The sequence below is a fragment of the Zootoca vivipara genome, chromosome 10 (assembly GCF_965207765.1).
Source record: "Zootoca vivipara chromosome 10, rZooViv2.hap1.1, whole genome shotgun sequence".
Lineage (NCBI taxonomy): Eukaryota > Metazoa > Chordata > Lepidosauria > Squamata > Lacertidae > Zootoca > Zootoca vivipara.
Genome location: NC_142593.1, coordinates 60,996,935 through 61,023,445, shown reverse-complemented (window position 1 = coordinate 61,023,445; position 26,511 = coordinate 60,996,935). Strand labels below are relative to the sequence as shown.

The following is a 26,511-nucleotide window of genomic DNA, read 5'->3' as shown; positions in this document are numbered from 1 at the left end:
GCAGGGTAGCTGTATGCCTTGCTTGGGGAGGGGGGGGGGCAAGGCCCTCTCAGCATGTCAACTCTGGAAGCCTTGAGGTGCCCATGTGAGATCCCCCAGAAACTCGGACCGCCTCTCCAAAACACCCCAGAGCTGATTCAATCCCTGGAAATGTCTTCCACTTAAAACCCCAGAGGGCTATTTCTCCCTCTGTCAGTGGAGAATACTGGGCAAGGTGGACCAGTGATCCTCTGTAACATTCCTTTCCCACATGCACCCAGATCAGCTGTGCAACAAGCCCCCCCCCATCCTCTCTCTCCCTTTCTGCAGCTTCTTCCTGCCCCTCCAGCCCAAGAACAAACTATCTCTGGTGGCCTTGATTTGCTAATTCAACCCTCTTTCAAGGCCACCTGTAATAACGGCGGCATGGAAAATTGACATTCCTCCTGCTTCTCATCAGCTCCAGCACTGTTTGTTTGTGAATTAATAACTCTGATGCTCCGCTGAGTTATCGATCTCCCCCCTCTCTGCACAACGGCAAAATGCAAAAAAACAAATTAATGAGCAGATGATGGCAAAGCTCTAATGAACTTGCGCAGAGTCAATCAACAGGATCAGGGCAAGGCATCTGCGGTGGCGGGAGATAGGGGGTGGGTGGGCCGAGGAAAGGGATCCCAAAAGACACCTGGGTTTGGACTTCCAATAAATGTGGGGTGCCAATGGAAAATGTCTCTTGCAGAGGTGGAAGCCGGCCTCTCCTTTGTCCTCAAAAATGCTGGTGAAACTCAAGGGCTAAGAGAGACTGAGTGACAGAGCAGGATGTCCCGGGTTCAAATTTAGTCTCGGATCTGGAATCTGGGTTGATCTGAAATCTAGGATTGCAAACAGGGAGGTCAGAAGGAAAGGAAAAGTAGAAAATGAGAGACCATCGCCACAGGCGCTCATACGTACAACGGCCACCTGTCATGGATGCTTTAGCTGAGATTCCTGCATTGCAGGGGGTTGGACTAGATGACCCCTGGGATCCCTTCCAATTCTACAATTTATGATTCTATGACATGTAAGAGGCTTATATTTTGGGAGCAATTCTTACGTTCTTATGTAGCTGCATTGTTTTCTACTTTGTGGGTGCCCCGTGGTCATATTATAAAACAGTTGTGTTCTGCGTTGTAAACCAAGCACTGCTAGGAGTCGCTTCTAATTGTTTTCCAATTAATAAAAATGTTGAGATGGCATGAGCAAATTTTCATTCTGAAAGTGTGCGCCTGAGGAAGAAGTTCAAGAACTGCTGGGTGGCAGAGACACCGGGGGGGGGGGGGCGACAGGGAGAAGAAGCCCGTGAAAGTCGCTCTTTGCTGCCAATTCTGCCGGTTTCCCTTTGCAAATCCTGTAATTTTACATTTCTCCGCGCAGCAGTGAGCCTCCGGCAAGCCTGCTGAGCTCGCTCTCCTCCGCAGAGAGGACCTTCTCACATCGATTATGTGCAGAGCCAGGTGTGTGCCTGTTGCATTTTCCACCAAATGAAGCAACAGAAGGACACCCTCCATCTTTCTTTGCACAGGCCTGGCGCGAGGCGGGATGGGGCTCTTTGGAGGGAAGGTCCCCCCCCCCATGGCAACTCTCACGGAGCCAGACATTATCGCAGCTGGAAGGGACCCCGAGGGTCATCTAGCCCACCCCCACTTGCAAATCAGGAATCCCAACGGTTCCTTCTAAACTCCTCAGGAATCTGCAAAACCCAATTAAATCATAATGGGATGAGGGTACCAGCTGAGCACAGGTAATGATGCCACTGTCACCTCCATGGAAAAGAAATAAAATTATTGCCCGCCTCTGGCCAGTTGTAGCCAAGTGGAGAAGATGGGAGACCCTTTGCAGAAACCACCCCAGACTCAGCAGCCCACCCTGTCCAGTGAGGGCAGGTGACAAGGGGTGATGTCAAGGGCCAGTTAATGGCAACATTACCTGCCCCAAACCATAAAAATTTTACTTATTTCTTTGACAATACATTTATAGCCCAGATTTTCTGAAAGAGATCAAGGATGTGTACTCAGTTCTCCTCCTCCCCATTCAACCCCCACAACAACCCTGTGAGGCAGGGCAGGCTGAGAGGCAGCGACTTGGCCCAAGATCGGTCACCCCCTTAGCTTCATGAGCAAGCCAGAATTCGAACCCTAGCCTCCCAGGTCCTAGTCTGCCACTCTAGCCACTGCACCACCCTGCCTCCTGCCATCCTTCCAAGCTATTTCTTCTCCATCACATTAAGCCTGTGCTTTTGCTTTCCTCCGTGTTTCCCTAACCACTATGCCGCACTGCCTCTCTGCGTAAAATGGGGAGGGGGCTGCTGTAACTGAACGAAATTCTAAATCCTACTGGCGCAAGCCAACTAGCGCAAGAGAAGGGTGTAAGAAATAGCACAGGCCCTTAAAACATTCTTCCTCCTTCCCCAGGTGGCGATTTAAACGATCCCCTCTCCGGACAGGCTTGCAAGGTACATATCTTGGCAACTCCTTCCTTCTCTCAGCCTTGCTCTCTCCTCCAGTTACTCTTTTCATCTTATTCACATTTCCTATCTGTTAAGAGATTTCCTCTGCCCCTCCTGGAGGAATTGGGCCAGTTAAGAAACACTAATGTAAAGCAAATAAGGAATGCCTTTTGGGGGAATCGCGGCTCCCCAACAGCAATCAAACTTAAACATGCCATTTACCAGGCCTGGCCGAAGGAACCTCTCGCTGCACAGAACTTGGCTGTTATTGCAGCACCGCTCATTTGCAGAGCGCTGGTTCTCAGGCGGAGAGAGGCCGTAATTTTTCTGCCCTCAAACAATCCCAAAGTCTCCGTCCGCAATAAATTATGTGAATTTGGCTTGTCCTGGTGGAGTTTGGATTTGCAACGCGCTGGGAGAAGAAAGGCTGGGTCATGAAGCATCGCATGTGTGCAGGGGACGTCCAATAAACGTGGAGGAGCAGAAAGGGCCTGAGAACAGAGATGTCTGGAAATCTTTTTAACGGGGGATCCCAGAGGTCATCTAGCCCAGCCAACCACCTACACCCCACAACGGCTGGTACAAAAAAGTCCTTGGAAAAACCATAGTTCAGGTGAGCTTTGACTGCATTTCTTGCTGCCTAGAAAACTCCAGCCTTCTCACTTTATCAGCAGGGGGGAATGTGGCCCTCCAGGCCTCTCCGCCTGGCCCTCAGGATTTTTCAGAGGCCACACCCCTTCCAAAGCCAAGCCCCCTGTCTACAGGCCACACCCCTCAAAGGCTCCGCTCTGCCCCACCTTTGCCTGGCTGCAAATGTGTCACTGAACTGCGATAAGGTCTGGATGAAGAGATGCTGGACCCCAGCTGGAGTCCTGTGTCCAGTTCTGGGCATCCCAGATTAAGAAGGAGCTGGACAAGCTGGAAGGTGCGCAGAGGAGGGTGACCAAGATGGTCGAGGGACTGGAAACCAAGCCTGATGAGGAACGGTTGAAGGAGCTGGGGGTGTTTAGACTAGAAAAGAGGAGACTGAGAGGAGATGTGATAGCCATCTTCAAATATCTGAAGGGCCGTCACATGGGAGAGGGAACAAGGTGGTTTTCTCCCCCTCTTGAGGGTAGGACATGAACCAATGGCTTCAAGTTCTAAGAAAGGAGATTCCAGCTAAAGATCATGAAAAACCTTGTGACGGGAAGAGCTGTTCAGCAGTGGAACAGTCTCCCTTGGGAGGTGGCGGACTCTCCTTCCTTGGAGGTTTTTAAGCAGAGGTTGGGTGGAGAGGGTTGCACTCAGGGTCCCCTATGATTCTATGAATGAGATGGACTCAGAAAGGAACATTCAAACCGACACCAATCCCTTAAGGATTTATAGGAATGGGAACTACTCGCGATTCAGTTTTGACACACGGATAGAAGCAGCGATTCAATTCCAACATCACACCCAAGCGCCGTTTGTAGTCCAACAACAGTCAAGAGGGCGCCACGTTGGGGAAGGGTTGCCTTAGAACAGGGGTGGCCAACTCCCAAGAGACTGCGATCTACTCTCAGTGTTAAAAACTGGCAGTGATCTACCCTCTTTTGGGGGCTTCAGGTCAAATTTGTTGAGCTTTCTTTAGAGAAGAGGAAGGCCCATATTTTAGGGGTTCAGGTCTAAATTGTGTAGCTTTTTTTAGGAAAGAGGAAAGCCAGTGATCTACCACAGACGTCCAGTGATCTACCAGTAGATCACGATCTACCTGTTGGACCTGCCTGCCTTAGAAGGTACATTCTGATTATGTATTGCTCCTCCTGTACTAATATCCGTTTTTTATGAACTTGTCCCATGCTTTAAGGATGAACTGCACCACTCCCAGCTCCCTATCCTTGGCAGATGGTGTGCTGATATTTTACATGCGCAAAGACGGTTGCGCTCTGTCCCAGGGGCCCTGTTTCACACTATTAAAGTGCTGTGATTAAAAAAAAAACAAAAAACAAAATCCTTAGCTGTTGAAGCTCCATAATACAGTTCTAAATTTGGCACTCCCCTCCTGCCTGGTCCAGGATTGTAAAACTCAACCTAGTTATACCTCTTTATTTCACATGCAAATGCTGTGAGCCATTCGTTGTGCTTCCATGATGAAGAGGTGAAGGCCCCTTTCACCAAGCTAACCTACCAGCCCGTCGAGAACCAGTATGTCTATCCCAAGTGGCAACGGCAGAGGTCCACCCCCCAGACACCTTTAATTGGAAATGGCAGTGATTCAAACCCAGAACTCTTTGCGCTCCACTACTGACCCGTGGGTTTCTTCTTCGCATAACTATGGAACTCACAGCTGCTGGAGGCAGTGACGGCTACCAACCTGGGTGCCTTTAAAGGAGAACTGGACAAATTCCTGAAGCAGGAGAGGGCTAGCAAAGGCTACGATCCAGGGCCACTATCCCCTGTCTCCATGACTGGAATCAGGGACGCTTCTGAAAACAAGTCACTGGAAAGCGCAGGAGGAGAAAATGCTCTTGTGCACATATTTCCCACAGGTACCGTATCTGCTTGGCGACTGTGAGAACAGGGTGCTGGATTAGATGGGCCATTGCCCGATCCTGCAAGCTCTTTTTATGTTCCCTCTGAGCTGACTCAGCTTCCTCAATTTCGAATGGACTGGTTATTGGCAGGAGGGAATTGACGGAGCAATGGATTCAAACTTCAAGAAAGAAGATTCCACCTAAATATTAGGAAGAACTTCCTGACAGTAAGAGCTGTTCGGCAGTGGAATTTGCTACCAAGGAGTGTGGTGGAGTCTCCTTCCCTGGAGGCCTTTAAGCAGAGGCTTGACAGGCATATGTCAAGAATGCTTTGATGGTGTTTCCTGCTTGGCAGGGGGTTGGACTGGATGGCCCTTGTGGTCTCTTCCAACTCTATGATTCTATGACCCCGCCCCCCGAGCAATGATGCCCTCCTGTGGCAGGATTGGTGCGTGATCGGAAGGTTGGCGGTTCCCTGCGATGGAGTGAGCTCCCGTTGCTCTGCCCCAGCTCCTGCCAACCTAGCAGTTCAAAAGCACACCTGTGCAAGTAAATAAATAGGTACTGCTGCAGCAGGAAGGTAAAAGGCGTTTCAGTGTGCTTGGGCACTCGTCACAGTCCTCTGTGCGCCAGTAGCGGTTTAGCCATGCCAGCCACATGACCCGGAAAACTGTCTCCCTCGGCCTGAATGCAAGATGAGCACCACAACCCCAAAGTTGCCCTTGACTGGACTTAACCGTCCAGGGGTCCTTTACCTTAAGGTTACTAGACGTCTCCATTCCCTGGGGACAGTCTCCGGATCGACAAATCAGTCCCCTGACAAAATCAATCTGTTGTAAAGGTAAAGGTACCCCTGACCGTTAGGTCCAGTAGCGGACGACTCTGGGGTTGCAATGGTCATCTTGCTCTATAGGCCGAGGAAGCCAGCGTACAGCTTCCAGGTCATGTGGCCAGCATGACTAAGCCACTTCTGGCGAACCAGAGCAGCACACGGAAACGCCGTTTACCTTCCCGCCGGAACAGTACCTATTTATCTACTTGCACTTTTGAGTGTGCTTTCGATGTGCTAGGTTGGCAGGAGCTGGGACCGAGCAACGGGAGCTCACCCCGTCGCGGGGATTCGAACCGCCGACCTTCTGATTGGCAAGCCCTAGGCTCAGTGGTTTAGACCAAAGCGCCACCATCTATTTAGTGGGAAGTTGAAAAATGTCCCCTGGTTTATTGGGGGGGGGGGAATCTGGTAACCTTACTTGATCTTTACCTTTTTACCTAGAGCTTTGCCAAGTTCCCCAAGATAATGAAGGGAACGCTGTGGATGTAGCCTATCTTGATTTCAGCAAGGCCTTTGACAAGGTGCCCCATGATATTCTTGTAAAGAAGCTGGTAAAATGTGGGCTAGACAATGCTACCATTCAGTGGATTTGTAGCTGGCTTACTGACCGAACCCAAAGGGTGCTCATCAATGGCTCCTCCTCATCCTGGAGAGTAGTGACTAGTGGGGTGCCACAGGGTTCTGTCTTGGGCCCAGTCTTGTTCAACATCTTTATCAATGACTTGGATGATGGGCTTGAGGGAATCCTGAGCAAGTTTGCAGACGACACCAAATTGGGAGGGGTGGCTAACACCCCAGAGGACAGGATCACACTTCAGAATGACCTTAACAGATTAGACAACTGGGCCAAAGCAAACAAGATGAATTTTAACAAGGAGAAATGTAAAGTACTACACTTGGGCAAAAAAAATGAAAGGCACAAATACAGGATGGGAGACACCTGGCTTGAGAGCAGTACATGTGAAAAGGACCTAGGAGTCTTGGTTGACCACAAACTTGACATGAGTCAGCAGTGTGATGCAGCAGCTAAAAAAGCCAATGCAATTCTGGGCTGCATCAATAGGAGTATAGCATCTAGATCAAGGGAAGTAATAGTACCACTGTATTCTGCTCTGGTCAGACCTCACCTGGAGTATTGTGTCCAGTTCTGGGCACCACAGTTCAAGAAGGATACTGATAAGCTGGAACGTGTCCAGAAGAGGGCAACCAAAATGGTCAAAGGCCTGGAAACGATGCCTTATGAGGAACGGCTTAGGGAGCTGGGTATGTTTAGCCTGGAGAAGAGAAGGTTAAGGGGTGATATGATAACCATGTTCAAATATATAAAAGGATGTCATATAAAGGAGGGAGAAAGGTTGTTTTCTGCTGCTCCAGAGAAGCGGACACGGAGCAACGGATTCAAACTACAAGAAAGAAAATTCCACCTAAACATTAGGAAGAACTTCCTGACAGTAAGAGCTGTTCGGCAGTGGAATTTGTTGCCAAGGAGTGTGGTGGAGTCTCCTTCTTTGGAGGTCTTTAAGCAGAGGCTTGACAGCCATCTGTCAGGAATGCTTTGATGGTGTTTCCTGCTTGGCAGGGGGTTGGACTGGATGGCCCTTGTGGTCTCTTCCAACTCTATGGTTCTATGATTCTAATGAATTGTTTTCTAGGCTGCATAGTCCCTTCAGCGAGGCCGAAAAGGAGGGTGGTCCTGTCATCTGGGAAGCCCAGGATCTCCATGCACACTGCCTAAGCTTGTGTCCCAGGGAGGTCATTTTGGTGATGCTAGCACAGTGGTTTGACTTCTCTGATTCCCTTCTCTTTTCTAGTCCATTAATGGGTAATCAAAAGACATACTTTCTGGGAACTGGGTTGGGAAAAACTTGTGTGTTGCTGGGATGGAGCACTGCGAAGGGTGCGGGGAGAAGCAGAGGCGAAACCAAGAACAAGGCACCAACCGTCCCTAATTTTGGATTGACAGAACATTTCAGACGAGGAGAAGGGAATCACTGTTGTTGTGTTTTTGTCACGGGCTGCTAAGTGTCTCTCTGTGGTGTGTGAAACATTGAATCTACCAAATAAATTCTACCCTCTCATCAATAACCTCACAATGGAAACTAACCGCAAAATCCTTTTGGAGAAAGAAACATAAAAATTATCTCAGACCTCGTTAATAACAGATATTGATTGGCTTAAGTGCGAGTCTATGCGTGTGCATAAATTACACGATAAAATCAATGGCGTTTTGCACTTTTCCCCCTATCAAATTGCATTATTACAAAATCCCTCTGAAATTACAAAAGCCCAACTGAGAACGCCCCTGCCGATTGACAAAGCACACTAAGTCATCTCTTTTATTGTTTCTTAAGTCTATTACAAGGGGAACAGGTGCTTTAAATCAACTTAACAAAGACAACAGCCCCAAAATAAATCCTGGGATCAAAATTAAGATTATTGAACTTTACTAAGATATTTTTCTTTCTCAAGGTAAAGGGAATGGATGCAGTCACAGACAGCACATTACTGCACCCCCCTCTGGGAAATTAATGTTCCTGAGCAACCCCCGCCCCGCCCCCAGTCCCAACGGCGCCTGCACGGCCATTGCTCCCGGAGGATTCGAAGCATAATGGAAAAAGGGCAGAAAGCAGGATCCTGCGCACCCCTATTCTGCCACATGTGCCACTGATCCAAGATGGTGCAGGTCTTGGGTGCCCTGGGGCTATACACTCCCCAAAGGACTCCGGGAACCTGCAAGAGTTGGGTTGCAGGAATTATCCTGTGGGGAACCTGCAAGAGTTGAGTTGCAGGAATTTCTGCTCACACCCCCCCCCCCCCGATGGCTGGTGCAAAGCAGAAGACCTCCTGCATCTCCCTCTAACCCACCCTGTTTCTCCAAAAATAAGATATAGCCATAAAATAAGCCATAGCAGGATTTTTAAGCATTCAAGGAATATAAGCCATACCCCGAAAATAAGACATAGTGATAGGCGCAGTAGCAATGCCGGCCGTGGCAGGAGGAGAAGGAGGAGGAAAAAAATAAGACATCCCCTGAAAATAAGCCATAGTGTTGTTGTTTTTTGAGGAAAAATAAATATAAGGCAGTGTCTTATTTTCGAAGAAACATGGTATCTGCAAACACGAAAAATGCAAAAGCCAGGAGAGAACGGAGTGTTTGAGGGAGCTCTGGGGAGAGGAAGGTTCTCCCCTGTAATTTTGCATTGTGTGGCCCAGGAAGGCCAAGTGCATCATCATCATCATCATCATCATCATCATCATCATCATATATTAATTATACCCCTGCCCATCTGACTGGTTTTCCCAGCCACTCTGGGCAGCTTCCAACAAAATATTAGAAACAGGACGAAACATCAAACATTAAAAACCTCCCTAAACAGGGCTACCTTCAGATGTCTTCTAAAAATCTGATAGTTGTTTTTCTCTTTGACATCTGATGGAAGGGCGTTCCACAGGGCGGGTGCCACCACCGAGAAGGCGCTCTGCCTGGTGCCCTGCAACTCGGCTTCTCGCAACGAGGGAACCGCCAGAAGGCCCTCGGCGCTGGACCTCAGTATCCAGGCAGGACAATGGGGGTGGAGACGCTCCTTCAGGTATACTGGACCGAGGCCATTTAGGGCTTTAAAGGTCAACACCAACACTTTGAATTGTGCTTGGAAACGTACTGGGAGCCAATGTAGATCTTTCAAGACCAGTGTTATGTGGTCTCGGCGGCCACTCCCAGTCACCAGTCTAGCTGCCACATTCTGGATTAGTTGTAGTTTCTGAGTGACCTTCAAAGGTAGCCCCACGTAGAGCGCATAGCAGTAGTCCAAGCGAGATATAACTACAGCATGTACCACTCTGGCGAGACAGTCCGCGGACAGGTAGGGTCTCAGCCTGCGTACCAGATGGAGCTGATAGACAGCTGCCCTGGACACAGAATTGACCTGTGCCTCCATGGACACCTGTGAGTCCAAAATGACTCCCAGGCTGCGCACCTGGTCCTTCAGGTGTACAGTTACCCCATTCAGGACCAGGGAGTCTTCCACATCTGCCCACCTCCTATCCCCCACAAACAGTACTTCTGTCTTGTCAGGATTCAACCTCAATCTGTTAGCCGCCATCCATCCTCCAACCGCCTCCAGACACTCACACAGGACCTTCACTGCCTTCACTGGTTCTGTAACTTGGCTTCTCGCAGTGAGGGAACCACCAGAAGGCCCTTGGAGCTGGACCTCAGTGTCCAGGCAGAACGATGGGGGTGGAGACACTCCTTCAGGTATACTGGATAAAAGATACCCCTCCGCTAGCTCCTGATGCTCCTATTCTCCCCCTCCTGCCCCTGCAAACCAAGGATGAAAAGTTGTGTGGCAGCTCTGATGCTGTGCCCAATTGGACTCTGGCAGTAACCCTGCACAATAAAAAGGTAAAGGTAAAGGACCCCTGGATGGTTAAGTCCAGTCAAAGGCGACTAGGGGGTGTGGCACTCATCTCGCTTTTCAGGCCAAGGGAGCAGGTATTTGTCCACAGACAGCTTTCCGGGTCATGTGGCCAGCGTGACTAAACCGCTTCTGGCACAATGGGACACCGTGACGGAAACAGAGCGCACGGAAACGCCATTTACCTTCCCACCACAGCGGTACCTGTTTATCTACTTGTGCTGGTGTGCTTTCGAACTGCTAGGTTGGCAGGAGCTGGGACAGAGCAACGGGAGCTCACCCTGTCGCGGGGATTCGAACCGCTTACCTTCTGACTGGCAAGTCCAAGAGGCTCAGTGGTTTAGACCAGCGTTTCTCAACCGCTGTTCCATGGCACACTAGTGTGCCGCGAGACGCTGGCTGGTGTGCCGCGACGTGCGGCAACGAGAAGGGTGATTTGCATTGTCACGTGCCTGGCGGCCGCCAATACACATCACTGACCCGCCGGAAAGCAATATTTGGCAAGTGTTTCTTACAGTCATAATTATAATATAGGGCGGCACAGAGTTAAATGTTTTAACTTTTTTAATGGTGGTGTGCCTCGTGAATTTTTTCACGGAACAAGTGTGTCGTGGCCCAAAAAAGGTTGAGAAACACTGGTTTAGACCACAGCGCCACCCGCATCCTCCTGCACAATAGGGCTGGGCAATATCATATTATATATCACCAGCTAAACATTGTCTCATATGTATGTATGTATATTTATATATCCCCGATGTCTGAAATAAGGATGGAGCTGTCGAAGCATTGGCAAGCTTCACAGTTTCCCCCACATTGTGATTCTTGTATAGCAAACACACAAGCAGCAAGATTCATGATACATTGCCAGGTCAAAAAATTATGAAACTGCTATCACAATATGGACTTCAGACCAGTTTGGGACGATATATTGATACCGCTTTCCTGCACACCATAACCAGAGACTACAGGCATCGCAGGAAGAAGGAGGCAAGGCACACTCCAAGAGCTTGACGTTTATGATTTCACAATGCTATTTCTGCAGGACTTGTTAAGTGCAGGGATTTGGCAAACAATAACGTTAGTTAAAGCCGTATTAGAGAAGGACTGACATTTTATGCGTGTGTGTAATATATATCTTTATATGTGTAAACGCAAGCACATGTATAATTTACTTTCTTTGAGAGGTTTTGGAGAGGAAACTCCCAAGATAAACACAATGCAGAGAAAGTTTGAGGAAGGAAAAAGAGTCCATCTCCAATTCTCCAGTCTGCTAGAAATATTTAAGAGTCAGCTAAATGGCAGATTAAGGAGAATGAGATGCAAAACATTTGACAGCTTTTCTCTTTTTAAAAAAATCATACGCTTTTGTAATTTGCCTACAAATGGATTTCTTTTCAGAGTTTGCTCAGGGAGTCCCATTGAAGATAAACCTGAGAGGCAATTCTTATTACAAAGTGTGTGTACATTTAAAACAAATGTTTACGAGGGTGGCTGATAAATGAATTTAAATGGAAAAAGCCAAATGCAAAAGTAATTTAATACTGAAACATTCGGATCCAAATATTATCTTGCTCTCTCGGCTTTCTTGGGATTGACAAGCTCTTTTGTAAAAAATATGAATCACGAAAGGGAAAACCCAGGACCAAAACCTTTCCTTCCAGAAGTGGATCCTTCCGGAAGGCTCAGTCTCCCTTCTAGGAGGCTCAGAGAGACACCTCTTTTTAAGAAGAAGAGTGACACAATATTTAATTGACAGGCCCTTTCAAAGTGACAGTAAATAACACAGCATGTCTGCAGCAAAGTCGGAGGCTGCCATGGATCAGCAACTGAAACTGATTTTTTTTTTTTAAAAAAAGGAAAAATATGTTTCTCACAAGCCACAGTGTGAAGTGAGGCATTTTTGCCATTGTTCATCTCTGCACAATAGAGAGCCTCTTGAAGGCTATTAGCCTGAGGTTGCCACCAGGCAATGAAATAAATGTTTGTGTGTGACTGCAGGCGCGCGCGCGTACACACACACACAGAGAGGGGGGGGGAGTCTCTCCTGTCTCTGATTCAGTTTATTCGACAAGCGTGCTGGGTTCGGGTTTGATACCCAGGTTCAGACACCATGTCAGCAGCCAACAAGTATTTGTAATAATATTGCACCTACAGGGTGTTCAAAGCAGACACACAGCAGACAGGGTGTTCAAAGCAGACACGATAAAATTTCAACCACTTGATTTAGTTTCTGCAAACAAGCAAAAATACATCCTTCGCCTGCATGCGCACAACCTGGCAGCAATCTTCACAGCAACCCTGTAAAGGTAGGCAAATATTCTCAGAATCACAGAATCTTAGTTGGAAGGGATCACAAAGATCATCTAGTCCGAGCCCTTGCAATGCAGGAACCGTTTTGCCCAACGCGAGACTCGAACTCAGCCCATATTAAGAGAGATGGGAAGGGCAAGGCTGGGCAAAGCTTGTCCTAGGTCAGTGTTTCTCAACCTTGGGGCTCCAGCTGTTTTGGGACTACAACTCCCATCATCCTTAGCTAGCAGGACCAATGGCTGGGGATGATGGGAGTTGTAGTACAAAAACAGCTGGGGGACCAAGGTTGAGAAACACTGCCCTAGGTCACTGGATGAGTTCAGCTGCTTAACAGCTGCCTTGTAGCCCACCCCATAAGCCATGAATCCAAACCACACTTCTCACAAGATGCCTTGCCTGCAGCAGTTCAGGGGTAGAGCATCTGCCTTGCATGCAGAAAGTCTCAGGTTCAAGAGGCCATGTTGAGTTTGGTGGACCAAAGGGCACAGTTGAGCTGCAGTGTCTGCTTTGCACCCAGACTGTCCCAGATACAACCCCAAACATCTCCAGGTAGGGCTGGCAATGTTGCCTGCATAAAACCTCAGAGACAGCCTCTGCCAGTCAGTGTAGATAATACTCATCTGTATAGGTACAAGGAAGAGTCCTACATTTTAGTCTTAAAGCCGGGTGGGTTTTGCTTGCCTCCGTCCAGACACCAGATCGAGGGGCAGGATATCCACAAGCAGCCAAATAAACCAATCTACTGTACAAATGTTTCAGTTCCTGCCTGGCTCTTTTCATGCCAACGAACGGCATTCAAAAGAACTTTAAGTTTTGCCCCCTCCAGAATACGGGTAAGGGAATAAATGGTATTCTGAATCAAGCCCTCAACATGCCTAATCTGCACCCTTCTAGGATGGAGGTCCATCTCCCGTTGGTGGGGATCCTGCGGCCAATTAATCAGCCTACACAGAGCAATTCTGGACACAGGCAAAGCCGTCTTTTCAAAGTGCTGAATTCAGCAGATCTCCCCCCAAATGATTCCCATTAACATAACAAATGGCTTTGCCAAGGCCTATTAGACAATCCTATCCCGATATTTAAAAAGAATGAAAGAAGGGGCAATTAATACCACAGTATATTCATGTCTCCCATTTTTATGGCGATCAAACTTACTCCCAAGGGAGGAAGGAGCCCAGCTGGAACCCATTCAGCCCAGATCCATGCAGACCCTTCTGCAAGCGAAAAAGTGCTCCATTCATGGGAGAAAGTGGCAAAAAGTCTCTTTTCTATGGGGCTTGGGAAGGAGAAATCCAAATCTTCACTTAGTCACAAACCAAGCTTTTGCCTGGAGTCGGCTGCTGGAACATGCAAGAACCATGAACAGCACAATTCCGTCCCATTGTGCAGATGCAGCGGTGGCCACTCGCTTTGAAAGGAAATCAGAAAGTTTACAACATAAGATCTTAAGAAGAGCATCTGCTGGATCAGGTCAATGGCCCATCTATTCCAGCCTCCTGTTCTCACAGTGGCCAACCAGATGCCTCAATGGGAAACCTGCAAGCAGGATCCGATCACAATAGCCCTCTCATCTCCTGTGGCTTTTAGCAACTGGCATTCAGAAGCATTGCTTCCTCCAGCTGTGGAGGCAGAGCACAGCCATCAGGGCTGGTGATATTTTGAAGAGCAAAAAAGAGGAAACATTTGCAGACTTCCACTTTTTACTATGGATCGCTATGATGACTCTAGAGGGCGTGTTGAGGACATATGGCAACCTTACCATCAATAGCCCTCTCCTTCCTAAATTTATCCTACAGTATGACTCCTATAGGATTCCTGCATAGAAAGTTCTTGGAAACCATGCGAATATATATTAAAAAGAGCTCACTGAATATGGTGGCTTGAGAGAGAGAGAGAGAGAGAGAGAGAGAGAGAGAGAGAGAGAGAGAGAGAGAGAGAGAGAGAGAGAGAGAGAGAGAGAGACCCAAGTTCAAATCAGATGGGAGCCGATGTTCCCCCATAACAGTTTCTGATTTTCTTCCTGGCTTCCCTCGGATCCACCTGCTGTGCCCACTACCTCCGAGTTATACTGGGAGCATTGTTATTATTATATTTATTTATATCCTGCACTTTTCTCTGTCAGGGACTCAAGGAGATTTACAGATAAAATAGAAACAGCTTAAAGCATAGGGGGAATGAGCAATAAGTTAAAAAGAATTGAATATATGAGAGAGAGAGAGAGAGAGAGAGAGAGAGAGAGAGAGAGAGAGAGAGAGAGAGAATTCATAGAATCTTAAAAGCTGGAAGGGATTCCCAGGGGTCATCTAGTCCAGCCAGGAATCTCAGCTGACAGATTCCTATTCAACCTCTGCTTAAAAACCTCCAAGGAAGGAGAATCCACCCAAAGAAATCATCACAGCAGTCAGTTCTCAAAAGCCCGTTGGAACAAGAAAGCTGGACAACAAGGAGGGAGCCGGTCTGGCTTCCCTAGGCAGGGAGTTCCAAAGTTGCCTAGGAGCAGCCACCACCGAGAAGACCCCTCTCCTGCGTCCCCACCCAGCACTCCTGTGAGGGTGGTGGGACCAAGCTTGGCTCTGTGATGGTGAGAAGGAGAGCCGGTGTGACAGAGATACAGACCAGAGGTTGACTTGCCAAGAGGATGGGCAGTTTGAGTCCAGCGTTCCACCGAGGTCTTTCTAGGGTACCTGGAATTGTCAGGAAGCAGAGTAGTCTGATGTGACAGCTGGGGCCTTCAGCACACCAGCAGCACCATGACCGCAAGTCCAGCCATGCACACCCTGCAGGGGGGAATCTGCTCCTCTTCCAACTGATACAACTTACCTAGAGCTGCACCCGGCCCAGGCATTAACTGGGGTCCACTTCTGACAGCGGTGAGAGTGCAAACTGAGCTCAGAAGAGAAGGCAAGGAGTGGGAACAGCGAACCGGACTCAGAGAGGAGCGCGTTCCTGCCTTGGGAAAACCTTCCCCTTGCAGAACCAAAAAGGACCCCCTGCACACAAACGCATGTGTTCTGGCCTTTCCCGGGATGACGTGCATCGTCCAAGGTTGCGCTTGGGACCCGCAGGCCAAAGCATATTCCCCGGGAGAGCGGCACTTTGGCCCCCCTTGCCAAAGCTCAGCTCTGAACAACAACAAGCAGAGCGTCCAAGTGATTGCTCAACAGAGTGCAAACAGGGGCTGGGGACATAAGGACATAAGGAGAGCCTGCTGGATCCAGCCAAGAGCCCATCTAGTCCTGCATCCTGTTCTCACAGTGGACAACTTGATGTCCAGGATCCGAGAACAAGAGCCCTCTCCCCTCCTGCATTTTCCAGCAACGGGCATTTGGGCGTATTTCTGCCTCTGAACTAGGAGCCACCGATAGCCCTCTCTCAAACAGCTTGTGCGATTCTTTCTTAAAGCCCCCGAGGTTGGTGGCCACCACTGCCTCCTGCAGCAGAGAGTTCCACAGTTGAACAGTACCTCCTTTTCTCTGTTCTGACTCTTCCAACGTGCAGCTTCATTGCATGTACAGAAGTTCTACTGCAAATAAGCATAAGAAACACCTGCTGGATCAGGCCAATGGCTAATCTAGCCCAGCCTCCTGTTCTCACGGTGGCCAAACAGATACCCGTGGGAAACCAAGGAGCAGGATCCGAGCACAAGAGCATCTCTCCCCTCCTGTGGTTTCGGGCAACTGGGATTCAGAACCATTGCTGCCTCTGACTTTGGAGGCAGAGTAGAGCCATCCTGGCTAGGAACCCTCAAGAGCCCTCTCCTCCTCCTTCTCCTCCTCCGTCTTCCGAATCGCAGTTGCTGGAAACCACTGGAGGGGAGAGGGTTCTTGTGCTCAGATCCTGCTTGCTGGCTTCCCATCATGGCTTGGCCCCTGTGAGAAGAGGATGCTGGACTCGATGGGCCATTTACTGTTCTCCGGTTCTTATTGGCACCTGATTTTTGAGAGGGGAAGCCGAGTCACAGCAGAGGAAAGCATCCAGCCCGGGGCTGAGGGCAGTTGCTTGCCTCCCCTCCCTTCTCGCACATCGCCATTCCTAAGTCTGAGGCTGCAGGGAAACCAAATGTGACAGGAGGGAAGTGACCTCTAGGCTGGGAACGGAGAAGTCCTGGAGGCCGGCTCGGCAGGGGGGGGGGGCGGGAGCGTCCCAGCACCTGCCGGCCTGAACTTTGACGCTGACCTGCGAGGAGACCACGCAAGGGAGAGGATTCCAGAGGATTTTTGGCAGCGCTCGGCGCCCAGCGCTCCCTCTCGACGGCTCCTCTGGGCCCAGAGAGAGGCTCAGCGCATTAGATCAGCACGTGCAACAACGTGCGAGGCGTGAATGTCGTCATGTGTGTACTTGTGCGTGTCTCCTGTGGCTTCTCTGAGCCCAAACCGGCGGATGGAGAGACACAGGCAAAGAGATTGAGGAAAACGCAAGCGCAGGCTCAGTGTGTATGGGGGAGAGAGAGAGAAGGAATGGTGTGGCAAGAAGCAGTGTGGTGCAATGGTTAGAGTGTTGGGCCAGGACCTGGGAGGCCAGAATTCGAATCTCAGCTTGGTCATGAAGCTCACTGTGGTGGCCTTGGGCCAGTCACTGTGTCTCAGCCTAACCTACTGCCCAGGGCAGTTGTGGGAATTGAACAAAGACTAGGAACTGGGAGAGACCAGGGTTCAAATCCCCTCTCAGCCACGAAGCTCAGGGGGTATACCCTACACAGCCTGTCACTGCCTTTCAGCCGGATACCCTAACCAAACTTTTTTCAAAGAGGGCCAGATTTGATGAAGTGAACATGCATGAGGGCCGACGAAACTTATTGAGCTTTTTTTAGGATTGAAATTGTTGAGCTTTTTTTTACGATTTTACCCCAAAGTTTCTGAGTTGTTGTTGTTTTTACAATTTTACCCCAAATTTGTGGAGCTTTTTTAAAGGATTGAAGTTGTGGGGCCAAAGTTGTGGAGCTTCCCCAAAAAAAATTTTTTGGGGGGGCATGCCTGCCCTAACCACTACACCACACTGCCTCCAAGTTGGCTCACTAGCTTGAGTTATCAGCCACCAGGCTGGACTCAAAACTATAGACTGCATGAGATAAAAGACTTCTGGGGAAAAATACCGTATATAATGATTTTAAAAAGGTGTTTAAAAACACATTCATAAAGAAACCAAAAGCCTTTTTGCTTGGAATAGTTGGTGATGAGATTCCTCAAAAAGATAGAAACCGCAGCTAGGTTATTGATTGCAAAATTTTGGAAATTACAAGATATGCCTACAGTTCATAATTGGCAGATAAAGATGATGGACTTTATGGAACTTGCCGAAATGACCGGAAGAATCCGCGACCAGAAGGAGGAGAAGGTACAAGAAGATTGGAAGAAATTTAGAGACTATTTAAAGGATTATTGTAAGATGTAATTAAACCTTACGGATGCTAAATACATACATTTGGCAATACAGATGAAAAATAGAAATTAGGATAGAAAGGAAAGATAGAGACTGTTATAAATTACATTTTTAAGATGAACCTGCTAAGTGATAATCTAAAATGTGAAACTCAGAGAAAGGGGATGAGGGAAGTCCCATAGCAATGAAATTGATAATGTAATGATTTAAATAAGTATTCTTTTTTTCCTTGTTCGTTTGTTTATTGTGTTTTTTTCTTTTTAAGTGTGTTAAGTGTGTTAAATTTATGTATATTTGTGAGTGTGTTTGTTGTTTGATAATATAAAACTAATAAAAATATTTAAAAACAAACAAAACAAAACAATTGACGGCATGGTCTCTACAACCCGGGGCTGGCCAAACCCAAAACACAGCCCAGCAGCCCTGCATGAGGCACCACCAGGAACTGGGAAGGCCAGCTGGCTTTACTGGTCTGGGGGGGTACCCACCAGGGGTGTTGCCAGATAGCACAGGCAGTTGGATTGGCTCAATGTGTCCCAAGTACTGCAGCATTGGCAAAGGCAGAAGAAGGAGAAGGAGAAGGAGAAGGAGAAGAAGAAGAAGAAGAAGAAGAAGAAGAAGAAGAAGAAGAAGAAGAAGAAGAGGAGGAGGAGTTTGGATTTGATATCCCGCTTTATCACTATCCGAAGGAGTCTCAAAGCGGCTAACATTCTCCTTTCCCTTCCTCCCCCACAACAAACACTCTGTGAGGTGAGTGAGGCTGAGAGACTTCAGAGAAGTGTGACTAGCCCAAGGTCACCCAGCAGCTGCATGTGGAGGAGCGGGGAAGCGAACCCAGTTCCCCAGATTACGAGTCTACCGCTCTTAACCACTACACCACACTGGCTCAGAGGGAGCAAAGGAGGGGATTTTTCTGACCCTTCCAAACCTGCCCTTTTCCTACATATTTTCTTGCAGGCGGCGATGGTGGAATTTGCTTGTCCTTGCCTGCGCGTATTTCTGTATAAATGCAATGTTCCCTCCGAAACTGTCTGGGACAGCCAGGTCAAAGTCACTCCCAGGGCAGACGTGACGGTACAGTTCTTTCGGACATTAGTTTCTGATTGCTAAACCAATGTGGTTTGGAGCGGTCTGAAGGGAAAGGCAATTGAGCCAACTCCAAAAGCATGCCAGCATCTTCTGTCAGTTGCAGGAGGCTTTCTCCTCGCAACCGTTTGGAAGCCAGAGGAAGGAAGAAGATAGTGCCTCGGGGGGGGGGGGGGGCTGCCTGAAATGGGTCTTGGTGAGCACCCTCTAAGTCCCACGGGGGAGATTGGTTTCCCAATCCTGAAGTCCCAATGAGGGCCCCACCAAAGTCAAGACAAGCAATCGGGTAAGCTTTTCCTCCAGATCACGTTCCTTAGAAACAGACACACAGTTATTTGGTCTCATTTCAAAGATGGTTGAACTCGCATCTTTGACTTCGACATTTTGTGCAAAGCATGCAACAAGACATGGGGGAAATGAAAGAGAGGTTTCAAAGTAAAGCATAATACAGGCTAGTAAAGGTAAAGGGACCCCTGACCATTAGGTCCAGTCGTGACCGACTCTGGGGTTGCGCACTCATCTCGCATTATTGGCCGAGGGAGCCGGCGTATAGCTTCCAGGTCATGTGGCCAGTATGACAAAGCCGCTTCTGGCAAACCAGAGCAGCACATGGAAACGCTGTTTACCTTCCCGCTGTAGCGGTTCCTATTTATCTACTTGCATTTTGACGTGCTTTCGAACTGCTAGGTTGTCAGGAGCTGGGACCAAGCAACGGGAGCTCACCCCGTCACAGGGATTCGAACCGCCGACCTTCTGATCAGCAAGCCCTAGGCTCAGTGGTTTAACCACAGCGCCACCTGGGTCCCTCAATACAGGCTAGAACAGGCGAAAAGCCATCACGATCCCTGGTTCTTTATAAAAAATAATTAAAGTTCAGGCAAATATTAAAACTGGAATAAAAACATTTCAGGAAAACCCCCCTGGTGAAACTGCTTCACCCCACATAGCGTAAGAAGATAAGATTCGCCAGCATCCTGCTCTCACGGGGGCCAGCCAGAGGCCCCAACCGGAAGCCCTCAAAGCAGGATTCGAACACAAGAGCCCTCTCCCCTCCTGCAGTTTCCGGCAGCTGGTATTGAGAGGCTGATTGTCCCTCTGTGGCAGTCACTGGATGGCAGACTCTCGGAGGGTCACTGAGGATGACCTCAGAATTCAGACAGGTCTATTTTTGGCCTTGGTGCTGTTTAGAGAGGGCTGCAGAACATACTGCTGTCTACACACCTCAGCTTCCAGTTTTACTCTCTTATAACTAAACAAAACATGCTTCTACCTTCACTGAATGGCTGTGCGAATATGTCCCCAAATGTCAGAAGTCGGAGGAATAGTCAACCAAGTTTCCAAAGACCATGGAAGATGAATGGAAGGCAACCTGTTTAGCAAAGGAACTACTGGGCATTATCCAGTGATCCTTGGTACCTCGTCCATTTCCAGGAGGAGGACATTCAGCAGGTGGACACAGAAACCTAGGAAGCTGCCATATACTGAATCTGACCAATGGTCCACCTACGGAAGCAGCTCCCCAGGCTTTCAGGCAGAAGGGTCTCCCATCCTTACTTGGAGATGCTGGAGATTAAGATAAGAAGAATCTGCTGGAAATGGCCTGTGGTCCTCCTAGTCCAGCATCCTGCTCTCACGGGGCAAACTGTGGGAAACAGGACCCAAACACAAGGGCAACATTTTCCCCTCCTGTGGTTTCCAGCAACTGGGATTCAGAAGCATTGCTGCCTCTGACTGTGGAGGCAGAGCAGGGCCATCAATAGCCCTCTCCTCCTCCATGAATTTGTCTGAGCCGCTTTTAAAGCTATCTAGGCTGGTGGCCATCCCTGCCTCATGTGGCAATGAGTTCCATAGTTTAACTACGCCACTACGTGAAGAATGGCTTTCTTTTATCTGTCCTCAATATCCCAACGTTCAGTTTATTTGGATTTGCATGACTTCTAGTGTTACGCGAGAGGGATAAAAGCGTATTCTCTTCCACCAAGTGACAGCCTTTCCCCAAGCTTTTTGCTGAGTTGTGATTTCTGATGTGGGCAGGGACATTTGCCATTGTTTTCCCTGTTGCGCTGGATCCAGGATGTCCACAGTCTGCATTGCAATACTGTAGGACAGCGTTTCTCAAGAGGCTGGCTGGTGTGCCGCGAGTGCGGCGACGAGAAGGGCGATTTGGGGAGAAGGGCAATCCCCAAAGCGAAGAAGACCTCAGGCCTGGCAGCTAGGCCTCTTCCCCACTCGCACCCCGCGCCGTCTCCTAGCAACCGGCCGTCGGCGGCGCTGATTGGCCGGCGCGGCTCCCGCCGCCGTTTTCAAACGGCTTTTTTTTTTTGCCGAGGCGGCCGGGCGGCCCTCCTCCCTCAGCCGCCGCCATTAACCATTCTCGTCCCGGGCTTAAGCGGAGGCGAGTCTGGTCTCGCCCGGCATGGAGAGCGGCCCTCTGGCTGAGAAGCCCCCTCTGAGGAGGAAGGGGAGGCAGTGGCAGCAGCAAGCGGCGAGGCCCGCCGCCGCCGCGGGGGGAGCGCCTGTGAGGCGCAGCGGCGGCGGCGCGCTTCTATTCGAGACCACCGGAGGGGCCCGGCAGGCCTCCGCCTCCTCCTGCGGGCGGTAAGTGCCCCCCCCACGCCTGCCCTGGGTCCTTAGGGTGAGGGGCAGGTGATGAATAAATTCATGGTAATAGGAATAACAGTAATCAACGAGGGGGGGCAGGCGGTGTGAGGTGCTGTGGGGGTGTTGACCCCCTCCCCAATATTATTCGCTTCAAAAGGAGGGGGGCGTAAGAGCCTTCAGCCCCCTACCCGTCACAGGGACGATCCGATTGCATCGCCACCACCACAATCATTATTGATTACAGTACTATTGAACCCCAGGCCCAGTTTTCTCCCCGAAAAGGGGAGGGCGGCACAGAGTTGGTGTGCCTCGTGATTTTTTTCATGGAACAAGTGTGCCGTGGCCCAAAAAAGGTTGAGAAACACTGCTGTAGGAGACTTACAAGTTTAACGTTAACAGATGGCTTTGCCAGTCACTCTGCTTTCAAACGTGACAACTTCTCTAAGATAAGGGCAGCAACTATATTCAGAGCTGCAATCCAGGGTTGATTGTGATCAGTGGTGATTTGCAGAGATAGGGATATTAGCAGAAAGCAGTGAAAGCAAGTTCTATTCTATTCGCTCCACGGATTGGGAAGATACAGGATGGAAATAAAGTGGTTCCTTCCGTTCCAGAAGTCCATTTGACTTCCAAAACATTTGGAAACTAAGGCACAGCTTCCGAGCTGCTGCAGCCAATCGGAAGCTGCGGAAGCCATGTCAGACGTTTGGGTTCCAAAGAACGTTCACATACCAGAACACTCACTTCCAGGTTTGCGGCATTCAGGGGCCAAAACATTTGCTTTGCAAGGTGTTCAGTCTCCAAGGTATGACTGTACTGGATAAACATCTAGCACAAGACCTGGTTCTCAAGTTGTAAAAAGGTAAAGGACCCCTGGATGGTTAAGTCCAGTCAAAGGCAATTATGGGGCGGCAGTATTCATCTTGCTTCAGGCCAAGGGAGCTGGCGTTTGCCCAGAGACAGCTTTCTGGGTCATGTGGCCAGCATGAGTAAACCGCTTCTGGCCCAACAGAAAACCATGACAGAAGCCAGAGCGCAAGGAAATGCCATTTACCTTCCCGTGGGAGCAGTACCTATTTATCTACTTGCACTGGTGTGCTTTTGAACTACTGGGTTCGCAGGAGCTGGGACAGAGCAACGGGAGCTCACCCCGTTGTGTGGATTCGAAGAGCCGACCTTCTGATCGGCAAGCCCAGGAGGCTCAGTGGTTTAGACCACAGCCCCTCAATCCACAGCGTGCGTCACCCACGTCTCAAGGTCTATGACGATGTACATGATACTAAAAACTGTCCTGTGATCTTGGATGAAGCGCAGGGTATAAATTTAATAAATGAAAAAAGGAAATAAGGAACCCCCTGCGTCTTGAGCCACCCCCCCTTCCGTGGTCCCTATTCCCCAGGACAAAACACTCACTGTCTGTATCCGTCCCCCATTTCAGCGTGGCTGGTTTGTGGACGAGTCTGTGAGTGGATTCGTTGGCCCAGCCGGCATCGAACTCTCAGCCTCCCTGCAACCAGCAAGCACCCCGGTTCTTGCTGTGAGCTGAGGTGTGTGCAAAGAAAAGCAATTTATCGCTCCAGATCCTGCCCCGTGCCAAGAGGGTGTGGCTATAAAGTTTGGCTCAGGGTGGATACAGAGGCCCAGGATGGATGAAGTGAGGTGGCGAATCCGTTCTGGAGCTCCTGGAGCTCCGTCCTCACACTGTTTGCAATTAACTCCTTTTGACTCTGCAAGGAGACAAATGACTGTAATTTACAAATAGATTTTATCTGAAAACGAGCGGCTTGCCTGACACCTATTGATTTGCGCCCCCTTCTTGAGGGGATAGCCTGCAATTAAATTGTCACATTCTTAATACCCAAGGAAAAAGCCAACAGATACCACATCATCAGCCTCTGGATTACAAAAAAAACCCCAAAAAACAACCCAACCATTTGCCAGGTTTGCTTTTTATTCCAGAGTCAGCAAGGGATCAGATTTATCTGATAGGAAGCTGGGCTTTTATCTGCCTGACTGAGGATGGCAGCCCAGAAGCAGTGGCAGCTCAAATTATGTCTACAAATACCAGTTAACTGTGGATGGACTGGCTTTGTCCAGAACTCTATTCTCAGGAGGGCGGAAGAAGCCCAAACGTTGGCGGTATTTGCTTCAAGGGCCAATGGGGTGACAGATGTCTGCACACACATTAGCTTTGGAAAAGCCCAACAGGAGACCAAGATTTCTGATTTCCCTTCCCTGCTATGGGTGGAACTCCATGCAATAAAAAAACAGGGTGCAAGTGAGCTTCTGCTTCTTCCTTCACTTCTTTGATATGAATAATTTTTATGGAAATGGAAATGATCATAGAACCATAGATTTGTCAAGCTGGAAGGGACACCGAGGGTCATCTAGTCCAACCCCCTGCAATGCGGCTGACCTTGCACATCACCTTTTGTAGAGGCGGAGATATAAGTGAGGGAGCTGGTGGTAGTAATAGCAGAGGCAGCGTTGGTGACTGAAAAGGAACATGATTATACAGACTTCGAGGAAAGCCAAGCAGAGTCTGATGGGGATTGTAGTTTTTGAGACAGACCCAGAAATGCAGAAAATGGAAGTTGATTTGATAGACATGCCAATGTACCTTCTCAAAGGTCTCTTTTAAAAAGGAATCTGGAACTTCAGTCTAAACAAAGTTTCAGCGCGGCCTTGCTGTCATCTTCCGTAAACACAAAAATGAAATCAAAGGCAACAGAAAGATCTTGCCTTTCTGCCATATTCCCGTTGCAAGGCTGAGACTGAGCAGAACAGGAAGCATGTTAAAAACTTAAGCCGCTTTTCGGCTAGCAAATGTCACAGGAGACTGAGCTACAGAGGATTAGGGTGGGATATCGGCAGCTTAGCAGGCGTTCAGGGGGTCCGGGCTTAATTACACACCAAAAGCCCCGGGAGATAAAGTGAATGGGCGGCAGCAGAGTCGCCGAGAGAGGAAGAGTCTGACCATCTTGGCGGCTTAAGCAAGAACAACTTTCTCTATCTGTATCTGTCAGGCATAAGCTGTGGATGCATCTCTTCCACGCGGGGAACAGGAGGATGGGGTAGCTGATACGAGACCAGACCCCGTGGCATCAACACACCAGCAACCAGGCCCTCTTTTCCCCCCATCAAGACTTGGCTGGTTCGCAGGCAGCCATAAAAACTCTTTTAAGAAGAGCCCGTTGGATCAGGTCAGTGGACCATCTAGTCCAGCCTCCCAATCCAGTCAACTCATATGGGCAAAGCCAGCCTTCCAGAGGTTATGTTCAATTTCAATGCACTCCAAAACTGCACCCAACTTCGAAGCTGGTAGTCAAGTGCATGTGTGCAACTGGTGATACAATGATGCTCGCCTTATTTATATAGCAGCACCCTGAAGGACAGGGGACACGGGCGGTGCTGTGGTCTAAACCACTGAGCCTAGGGCTTGTCAATCGGAAGGTCGGCGGTTCGAATCCCTGCGACGGGGTGAGCTCCCGTTGCTCTGTCCCAACTTTTGCCAACCTAGCAGTTCGAAAGCACGTCCAAGTGCAAGTAGATAAATAGGCACCACTGTGGCGGGAAGGTAAACGGAGTTTCCATGCGCTCTGGTTTCCGTCATGGTGTTCCGTTGTGCCACAAGCGGTTTAGTCCTGCTGGCCACATGACCCGGAAAGCTGTCTGTGGACAAACATCGGCTGCTGAGCGCCGCAACCCCATAGTCGCCTTTGACTGGACTTAACCGTCCGGGTGTCCTTTTACCTTTCTACCTTTCATAGCAGCACCCCTATACATGGGACTTTACAGAGTTAACATAGAGAAAAGGGGATGTATTCATGCCCCGAGGAGAAGCAAGTCAAATGGAGCTAGACAGTTATATATTTAGCATTCATTTCAGGTGAGGGTGAGGAATAAGATTACTACGTTACTTGGGAAACTTTGGAGATCACCTTTTGCTGCTGTTTTGTTTGCTATAATGATACTCGGTACTTCACGGTGCACTCCTATGCGTAGGGACTCCAATGTAACTCCCACTTTGCTCACTATCACTCCCAAGGACGGGCGCTTGAGTTGTAGTTCTTGTTGCAAACGGCCTTGAACAACATGTGCCTGAAAAGGTGAAATAAAACGCTTGAAGAATTAATCCGCAAGAGGTTGTCCTGGATTTCAAAGCCTTCTGAGTACTGGGCATATATCCATTTATAGGCGTGCAGAACGCTTCTCCTTCCAGCCTGGAGGAAAGATTGCCACGGCAGCCAGGAGAAGGCGCTGTTGCTTAGCGCCAACAGCCCCTGATTTCGCACCCCTGCCTCCAGTGCCCTGTGAATGTCAGTTTGATGGGTGACCCTTGCATGTCAATTTCACTCAAGTCAGAACCGACAAAAATTTAGAGTGGCACTCAGACACATCTTCCATCTTTTCAAGAGAGACTCGCATTCCAAAAATAGCTACTTGCGCCGATAGAAAGCCAAATCTCATTAAAAGCCATTTCCTTTCCTTCCACCTCTCTTTTTGCAGGGTTTAATTTTTATTAGTATTTTTGCATCACGGGCCAAAGGCAGCCTGGCGAAAAAGCACTCACACATTTTGTGGCATGGCAGGTAAGATCATCCTGCGAGAAAAGGCTAGGAACCTGATTCAAATGTCGCCTTTTGTAAAAGGTCAATGCAGCCATCAGGTACTCTGCTCCAATATAAAACGGGTGTCCTCTTCGCCTGCTATAATTTGGCTACCAAAGAAAGTAGAACCGCACAGTCCATGGGGATGTTTTTTTTTCTGGTCAAACCACACTGTACTGCAAAGAAGGGGAGCTGCACGAGGGGTGCTCTCAACTGTGCCATTGCACGGCACCAATTCCTTTCAGCTCAACATGCGCAGGAAAACATTACAGGGAATTCTGCCCAGAGTGTGGCAACCAGATATTACGTTTGGATG

At 49.0% G+C, this 26,511-nt stretch overlaps 1 protein-coding gene across 6 annotated transcripts in view; it reads right to left on the bottom strand.

Annotated features, from left to right (window-relative positions):
* Nucleotides 1-26,511, bottom strand: part of CNTFR (ciliary neurotrophic factor receptor) — a 385,394-nt gene that overhangs the window by 223,458 nt on the left and 135,425 nt on the right. Inside the window, exon 1 of one of the 6 annotated variants that reach the window (XM_035100657.3) lies at nucleotides 15,340-15,575. The exons of 3 other annotated variants lie outside the window; for them this stretch is intronic. The gene's annotated coding sequence lies outside the window, so the exon portion shown is untranslated. 2 more of the 6 variants (XM_035100656.3, XM_035100659.3) reach the window with 2 other exon arrangements.